Source organism: Hyalella azteca, unplaced genomic scaffold (assembly GCF_000764305.2).
Source record: "Hyalella azteca isolate HAZT.00-mixed unplaced genomic scaffold, Hazt_2.0.2 contig17143, whole genome shotgun sequence".
NCBI classification, from domain to species: Eukaryota; Metazoa; Arthropoda; class Malacostraca; order Amphipoda; family Hyalellidae; genus Hyalella; species Hyalella azteca.
In genome coordinates, this window is record NW_025946938.1 from 37,820 (window position 1) to 44,859 (window position 7,040).

The following is a 7,040-nucleotide window of genomic DNA, read 5'->3' on the forward strand; positions in this document are numbered from 1 at the left end:
TCCTCCAACTGCCCCACCGACCACTACCTCAAGGCCCTCGAGCCCCTCTGCGGCGACCAGATGTCCACCGTGTGTTGCAAACCAACCAGGCCGCTCGAGGACACTGTTATTCAGGTGGGTGCTCATGACAACGACTGCTGTAAACCAACTCGGTCGATCGAGGACACTGTTATTCAGGTGGGTGCCTATGACAACGTTTGCTGTAAACCAACTCGGTCGATCAATGATATTGTTGTTCAGGTGGGTGCTCATGACAACGACTGCTGTAAACCAACTCGGTCGATCAAGGACATTGTTATTCAGGTGGGTGCCTATGACAACGTTTGCTGCAAACCATCTCGGCGGATCGAGGACACTGTTATTCAGGTGGGTGCCTATGATAACGTTTGCTGTAAACCAACTCAGTCGATCGAGGATATTGTTATTCAAGTGGGTGCTCATGATAACGACTGCTGTAAACCAACTCAGTAGATCAAGGATATTGTTTTTCAGGTGGGTGCCTATGACAACGTTTGCTGTAAACCAACTCGGTCGATCGAGGACACTGTTATTCAGGTGGGTGCTCATGATAACGTTTGCTGTAAACCAACTCAGTCGATCGAGGATATTGTTATTCAGGTGGGTAGTCAGTTGTTGCAAGGGACTGGCGAAGAAAAAGAAAAGATCCGTGAAGTTCAGCACACGTGACTAATTTTGAAAACAAGATAAATTTTGGCGAAGAAGGGTACAACTTTCGCCGGAAAGAAAACGTGCTTGGCAAGATAGACGCCTATTTTGACAAGCATGACTCCACTGCTGGTAAGCAACTAGTCGTTGACGGGTTACAAGGATTAATGTCGAAATGTAAATCTCCAGTTTATCATCAGAAAATTGTTAATAGAGCAGAATTCATTTTAAAAAGATCTTCTGACGCCAACACATTGAGTCATGATTTGAGTTCATCAGAAAAGCCGAATGTTGTAGAAGAAAGTAAGGAAGTTAGGGCATCGGGGCGCTGGGAGTTGCCAAAAAGGCAGCCGAGGGGGGACTCGTGTGTTGAGGTCAGGGGATTGTGCGTACGGAAACAGGATTGTCCCGAGGGGGATTTGGTGGGGGATCAGGGGACTTGTGGGGATGAAGGCATCATCGCGTGTCAGTGGAAAACTTCCCTACTTCGGATACCCGAAAGATGGGAAGATCTCAGGCGTTGTGATGCCATAATGAACTGTGATGGAAGTCCATGACATTATTATTATTATCCATGACATTATTGGCGTCATGACTGAAATCTAGAAGCGATTGTAAATCTACCGTCCGTTGAAAAGATTTTATCAAAAGGCCAGTCTAGTCAAGAAAAGTACAAGAATCGGCGACAGGCCTGTCCAGGCCTATTCTTCAATGCCGAAGATACTATACTATTAGAATCTTAGTGCAACCAATCACTCGCGGAACTGATGTGATTTGTATTTTTTTATATGTTTGATTCACAATAAAACTATGCTCCATATATGCAATTTTGTATTTTATCATGTATTATTCTATTATATTAGAAACATAAATATTCATTTAGCAGGCCCTCTGGCATCAAATTTGTGACCATTGATTATTTCGATTGAATGATATTATTCAATCGAAATATATAAATTTCGATACATATATTTCGTAGTATATTTTTTTGCATTTATAATTGTCAGTCTTAAATTTTTTTTTTGAAGAATTTAAGGGTTCAAACTGTAATATAAATTGGAATTTAATTTTGAAAATGTACCAGAGGTGAAATTAACATAGAAAATTAGAATATCAAGATGTAAAATTCATAGAATGTTATGAAATTAACTTATATTAAACAAAACAATTATTCCATTTTAAAACTTGAATTCACATTTTCGATGCTTACCCGAGCCATTATTCTATTATCAGCAGAAGATTTTCTGCCGAATTGAAAAGTAGGAACTTTTTTGCCTAATGAGTCACTAAACTTTTGTTTAACGTTTTTTAAAGCATGGAGCAGCATGAAGCTTGATGGTAGCGAGGGACTGACAGGGTTATGGTGGAGCTTGATGCATAAAAATTGCATTGATTTACTGGACTATTCAATTTAAGCAAAATGATTTCCCTTCGCCATTGAAATAAATTGAAATGAAGTATTTCTACGAAAAATATTATTATTTTACAAAAATATTGAGTTACTGCAAGATAAAAAATAACCAACAAAACTTATATCCAATTACCCAAAATATGATATTTGGATATGACATTTCTATTGGAAACATTGACAAAAATAGATTCTAAATACGTTTTAGTGAAACTTCTGCAGTTAAGAACTACCTGATTATGAAAGAAGCTTAAAGTCATGTATTGGAAGCCGTTCAATTATCACCGAAAAGATTTTTGTAAATATTCAGGCAACTTATACTAGGCTTCTATCGATTTAAAGCATATATGGAAAATAGGTCACTATAGAAATAAACAAAAAAATGTACAGTGGCGTACAAAAGTTTGCTAAAGTGCGTTTTATCGAAAGAAGATATCGCAATTCATATCGAATATTTAAGAAAAAATGTTTTATCGAATGGATTTATCGAATGGAATTTATGCATTGCCAAACATCATAAGGTTTTTGAAGTTAGAAACGGTTGTTCTAATGAGAGGGTTCATAAAATATTCATGATTGCTAAATGAGTGATTCGATAAACAAACGATACCAAGTTAGCTTAACGATACAAACGTGGCAGGGTGGCCCAGTGGTTAAAGTTCAGAGTACCAGGATTGGCGCAGAGAGACGCGGGTTCGATCCCAGCTCTGTGCGCCAGTTTCTGGTCGGAATCGGCGAGGAGGCCGGGCGGTTAAGCACAGCAGAATTGTAGCAGTGAGTTGCGAGTTCAAGACCACATCAAGCTGTGAACGTTCTTCGATGCTAAGAATCGGCGATAGGCCTACGGCCTAATAAACGCTGAATCGCTATTATTATTACTATTACTGTTATTAAGCAGATTCTAAATCCTGATCACATGGAGCGACCACTGCGCCCAGAGACGAACCTCCTCCCTAAAGTTGACTCAACGATTAGAGTCAACCTTCATTAACAAATTCAACTGTAACATATGGTGTGAGGTGCTATTCTTGTCTAGAGATTATTACTAGTATTATTATAACGTGAAATGATGGAGATATTGTTCAAATTCAACTGTAATTTCAAATTTAACTGTAATTTAACTCAAATTCAGTTGTAAAATATGGAGTGAGGTGCTATTCCTGCTTAGAGAGTATTACTCCTGTTATTATAACATAAAATTATTATTATTAGTAAACATGATTCAAATTTGTGTTACTATTTCTGTTAGTATTTACACATTAACTCCATATAGTTTTCGAGGCTGAGTTGAGATATTTTCCAATGGAATGCTTTGTCCGCAAGCACCGAAATATAATGGTGGTTTTCAAAAAAATTTCAGTAATATCATTGAATTGGTTACTTTGCTTCATACATTTTGTTCATGTTCACGCTAGAATATATTGCAAGGGCATAATGGTCGTGTTCAGGACAAAATATTAGGGATGAATGACCAAAAATGGAATGAGTAAGTGGGACAAAAAACCGAGAGAAATGTAAGGGAAAAGTGTAAGGGAAAGATGTACGGGAAATTTTAAGGGAAAAGTGTAAGGGAAAAGTGCAAGGGAAAAATGCACGGGAAAGTATAAGGGAAAAGTGTAAGGGAAAAGTGTAAGGGAAAAGTGTAAGGGAAAAGTGTAAGGGAAAAGTGTAAAGGAAAAGTGTAAGGGAAAATTGTAAGGGAAAAGTGTAAGGGAAAAGTGTCAGGAAAAAGTGTATTGGAAAAAATGTAAGGGAAAAGTGTAAGGGAAAAGGTTAAGGGAAAAGTGTATTGGAAAAATGTAAGGGAAAAGTGTAATAGAAAAGTTCCAGGGAAAAGTGTTCCCCTGCATGACGTAAACCACGGTTATTACTAGTTTATTTCGTGGAAACCACGTTAAATCAACATCAATCCAATTTTCGATTTCCGATCGAAATTTATTGTGTCCGATTAACGAAATAATTTTCCAGCTTACGGAAATTTATTGCGTCCGATTTACGAACTAATTCTCTGTTTTATGGAAATTTATTGTCTCCGGTTTAATTTACTGTAATGGTTTACCAATGAACATTAACTTATTTTTCTCTGGCAGAAGTCATTTGCTTTAAGGGTGCCTACATTTTCAAATGTTAGACGCCTCTTCACTCGAGCAGTCAACTATCTTTATAGGCCACTTAAATATTTTCCTCTTTATTCTGTTTATACTTTAGATTATTCAGCTCACCGTTACTTATACAATTAAATTGCGCAACTGAGATGTTCTGAAGCCTTTAGCTATTTCATGACCGTAGTGGAATATTCAAATAAATTAGTTTCCAGATCTTTTTTTTAAAAAATCATTTATTTTTGTCACGCTGAAGATGTGAGCATGAACAAACAAACGAGCAATAAAAAAGGTGTTCAATATAATGTAAGGAGTAAAATTTTTATTTCAACACTCTAGAAATAATACCGTTGACTGTGAATTTGAACACCTAAACGCCTTTTCATTTGGAAGATTTTTCATATTGTATAAATTTTTCTCTTAAATTAGTACAATATTTGAAATAAGTAATATGAGTTCCCAAAATTAAGACTTCATTGTCAGAGAAACATGTTAGGAAAATTAATGTTTTTCTAATGTTTATAACAAAAATCAAGCCTTAAAAACATTGATAATAACATTTAGGCTGTTCTTTACTCGCTATTAAAAAAAATCTAACCAAAGAAACATTTGTTTAATATGTCGAAAATTTTTGACGTAATTTCGGACTTTGAAGATATGCCAACGCCTTTTCAATTTGTTCGAGCAACTTTGACCTGACGAAACTGTGACGCTTCAAAGACTGATACGCGAGGAAAGTATATTACCCGATGGTATTAGCAGCAAGTATATAGTACATCGAATATCGGGTTAATTTTTAGCCATGCTTAATGACACTTCCGATAAAATTTACAATTAAAAATGACACTGATAATTTCTATTCACATTTTTAGCCCGATATTCAAAGTGTAAAATGTTTGCCGTTACCATTATCTTCCAATACTTTTCTCTTGTAGAAGCACTTTCACGGTGTGCGGACGCAGCAGCCATATTTAATGATAATTTTGTTAAAATTCCCAATTAAAAATGACATTGTTAATTTCTATTCACATTTTTAGCCCGATATTCAGAGTGTAAAATGTTTGCCGTTACCATTATCTTCCAATTTCTTTCCCTTATAGAAGCACCTCTACGGTGTGCGGACGCAGCAACCGAGTTCTGGCTTCTCACACTCCGCGTCCAGGAAGACCGGCGCATGGCGTCCTCCGCCACACTCGCCCCTGGGCAGACATTCTCCTCCTTGGGCGCGACACAATCCCGGCACTGGAAATTGGTTAATGTTTAGTTCAAGTCTTAATGTAATTATAAAATATTTATATCTGCGTCGAGACAAACCCGGGTACTGAAAATTGTTTTATGTTTAGTTCAGCTAAAAATGCACTTATAAAATTTTCTTATCTGCATCGAAACAATTCCGACACTGTACATCGGTTCATGTTTAGTTCAAGTCTAAATGTGGTTATAAAATATTTATTTATGCAAAAAGCCTAATGCAAATATTTATATCTGCGTCGACACAATCCCGGTACTGAAAATTGGTTCATGTTTAGTTCGTTTTAATGCAGTATAAAATATTTATATCCTCATCGACACAAACCCGGGCACTGGAAATTGGTTCATGTTTAGTTGGTCTTAATGCAGTATAAAATATTTATATCTGCGTCAACACAATCCCGGTACTGAAAATTGGTTCATGTTTAGTTCAAGTCTCAATGCAGGTATAAAATATTTATATCCGCATCGACCTAATCCCGGCACTAGAAATTGGTTAATGTTTAGTTCATTCATTCATTCATAATAATACGGTGGATACTCCATAACTGAAGGAAAAACCCCTCCAACGGTTGCGCGCACGCACATGAGGGCATTGAGAACGTTTCGATATTCGGAGAACGTGTAACGTCTTAAGAAAGATGCAGTTCAAGTCTTAATGCAGTATATGCAAACCTTTATTTCTGCAATATTTTAACGCATGCATTTGTTTCCCTTGTGTGAGAATACATTTGTTTCTCTTGAAAATACATCCATTAAAATTAAATTAAGATCAATTACAACTAAACGTACGCTTTACGCAGCAGACTATGTCATCTGAAGACCCACACAGCTGAGTGTCCCTCAAACTCTGCAGACAGTGCGTGCTGTGCTTACAGACTCCGCCTTTGGCCATGCAGCGCTGGAGAGCAAGTTCATTCACGAAGAAATTCGGCTGCTCAGTACAGGAAATAATAAGCGTTTAAAAATTACTCGTTAAAGACAACACTTCTCAAGAATCCAGTGTCTCCGATGTTACACATATACAATAAATTTCTAATTTTATCATCAAATNGCAAGCAGCAGTAGGTAGGGGTCAGCTGGTGAGTATATAAGGGGGCCGGCGACACAAGCGTTCACTGTCGTTTCGTCTGTCGTGCTAAATAGGCGACAGGTTACGATTCTAGTCTAGCTATGGCTGCATTAGTTATGAGTATTTTTAATTCTGATTCTAGTTTAGTTATGGCCTCATTAGTTTTGCACCTTTTTAGTTGTGTTATCGACATTTCTTTTACCCTTCAACTGCCGAATATGATAAATTTTTGTTGAATCTGCTTACAGTTTCAATCACACTGATTGTAAATAATGGCTTAAGTTGTAAAATTTTAGTCCCTATCACTCGTGTTCTTTTCAGCACAAGGAGCATTGCTTTTGCATCGTTGAACTCTATTCACTGGTTTCCATGAAGCTTTTGTTTTACTTTAGTTTTTGATTTGGTCATTGTCGATATGTTTCTTGCAGAGGTTCAGGTGTAGTGTCATCGTTTGGTTTAGGTGCATTGTCATCTATTGGTTCAGGTGCATTGTTATCTTTTGGTTCAGGTGCATTGTCATTTTTTGGTTCAGGTGCATTGT

The 7,040-nt window shown here is 36.9% G+C and overlaps 1 long non-coding RNA gene across 1 annotated transcript; it reads right to left on the reverse strand.

The window, feature by feature from the left end:
* Positions 1 to 4,392: 4,392 nt before the first annotated feature.
* Positions 4,393 to 6,432, reverse strand: LOC125179385. The gene is made up of 2 exons (XR_007157252.1): positions 6,220 to 6,432; positions 4,393 to 5,418 (listed from the first exon to the last, which is right to left on the reverse strand). It is a non-coding gene; the product is annotated as an uncharacterized LOC125179385 (long non-coding RNA).
* Positions 6,433 to 7,040: the final 608 nt, after the last annotated feature.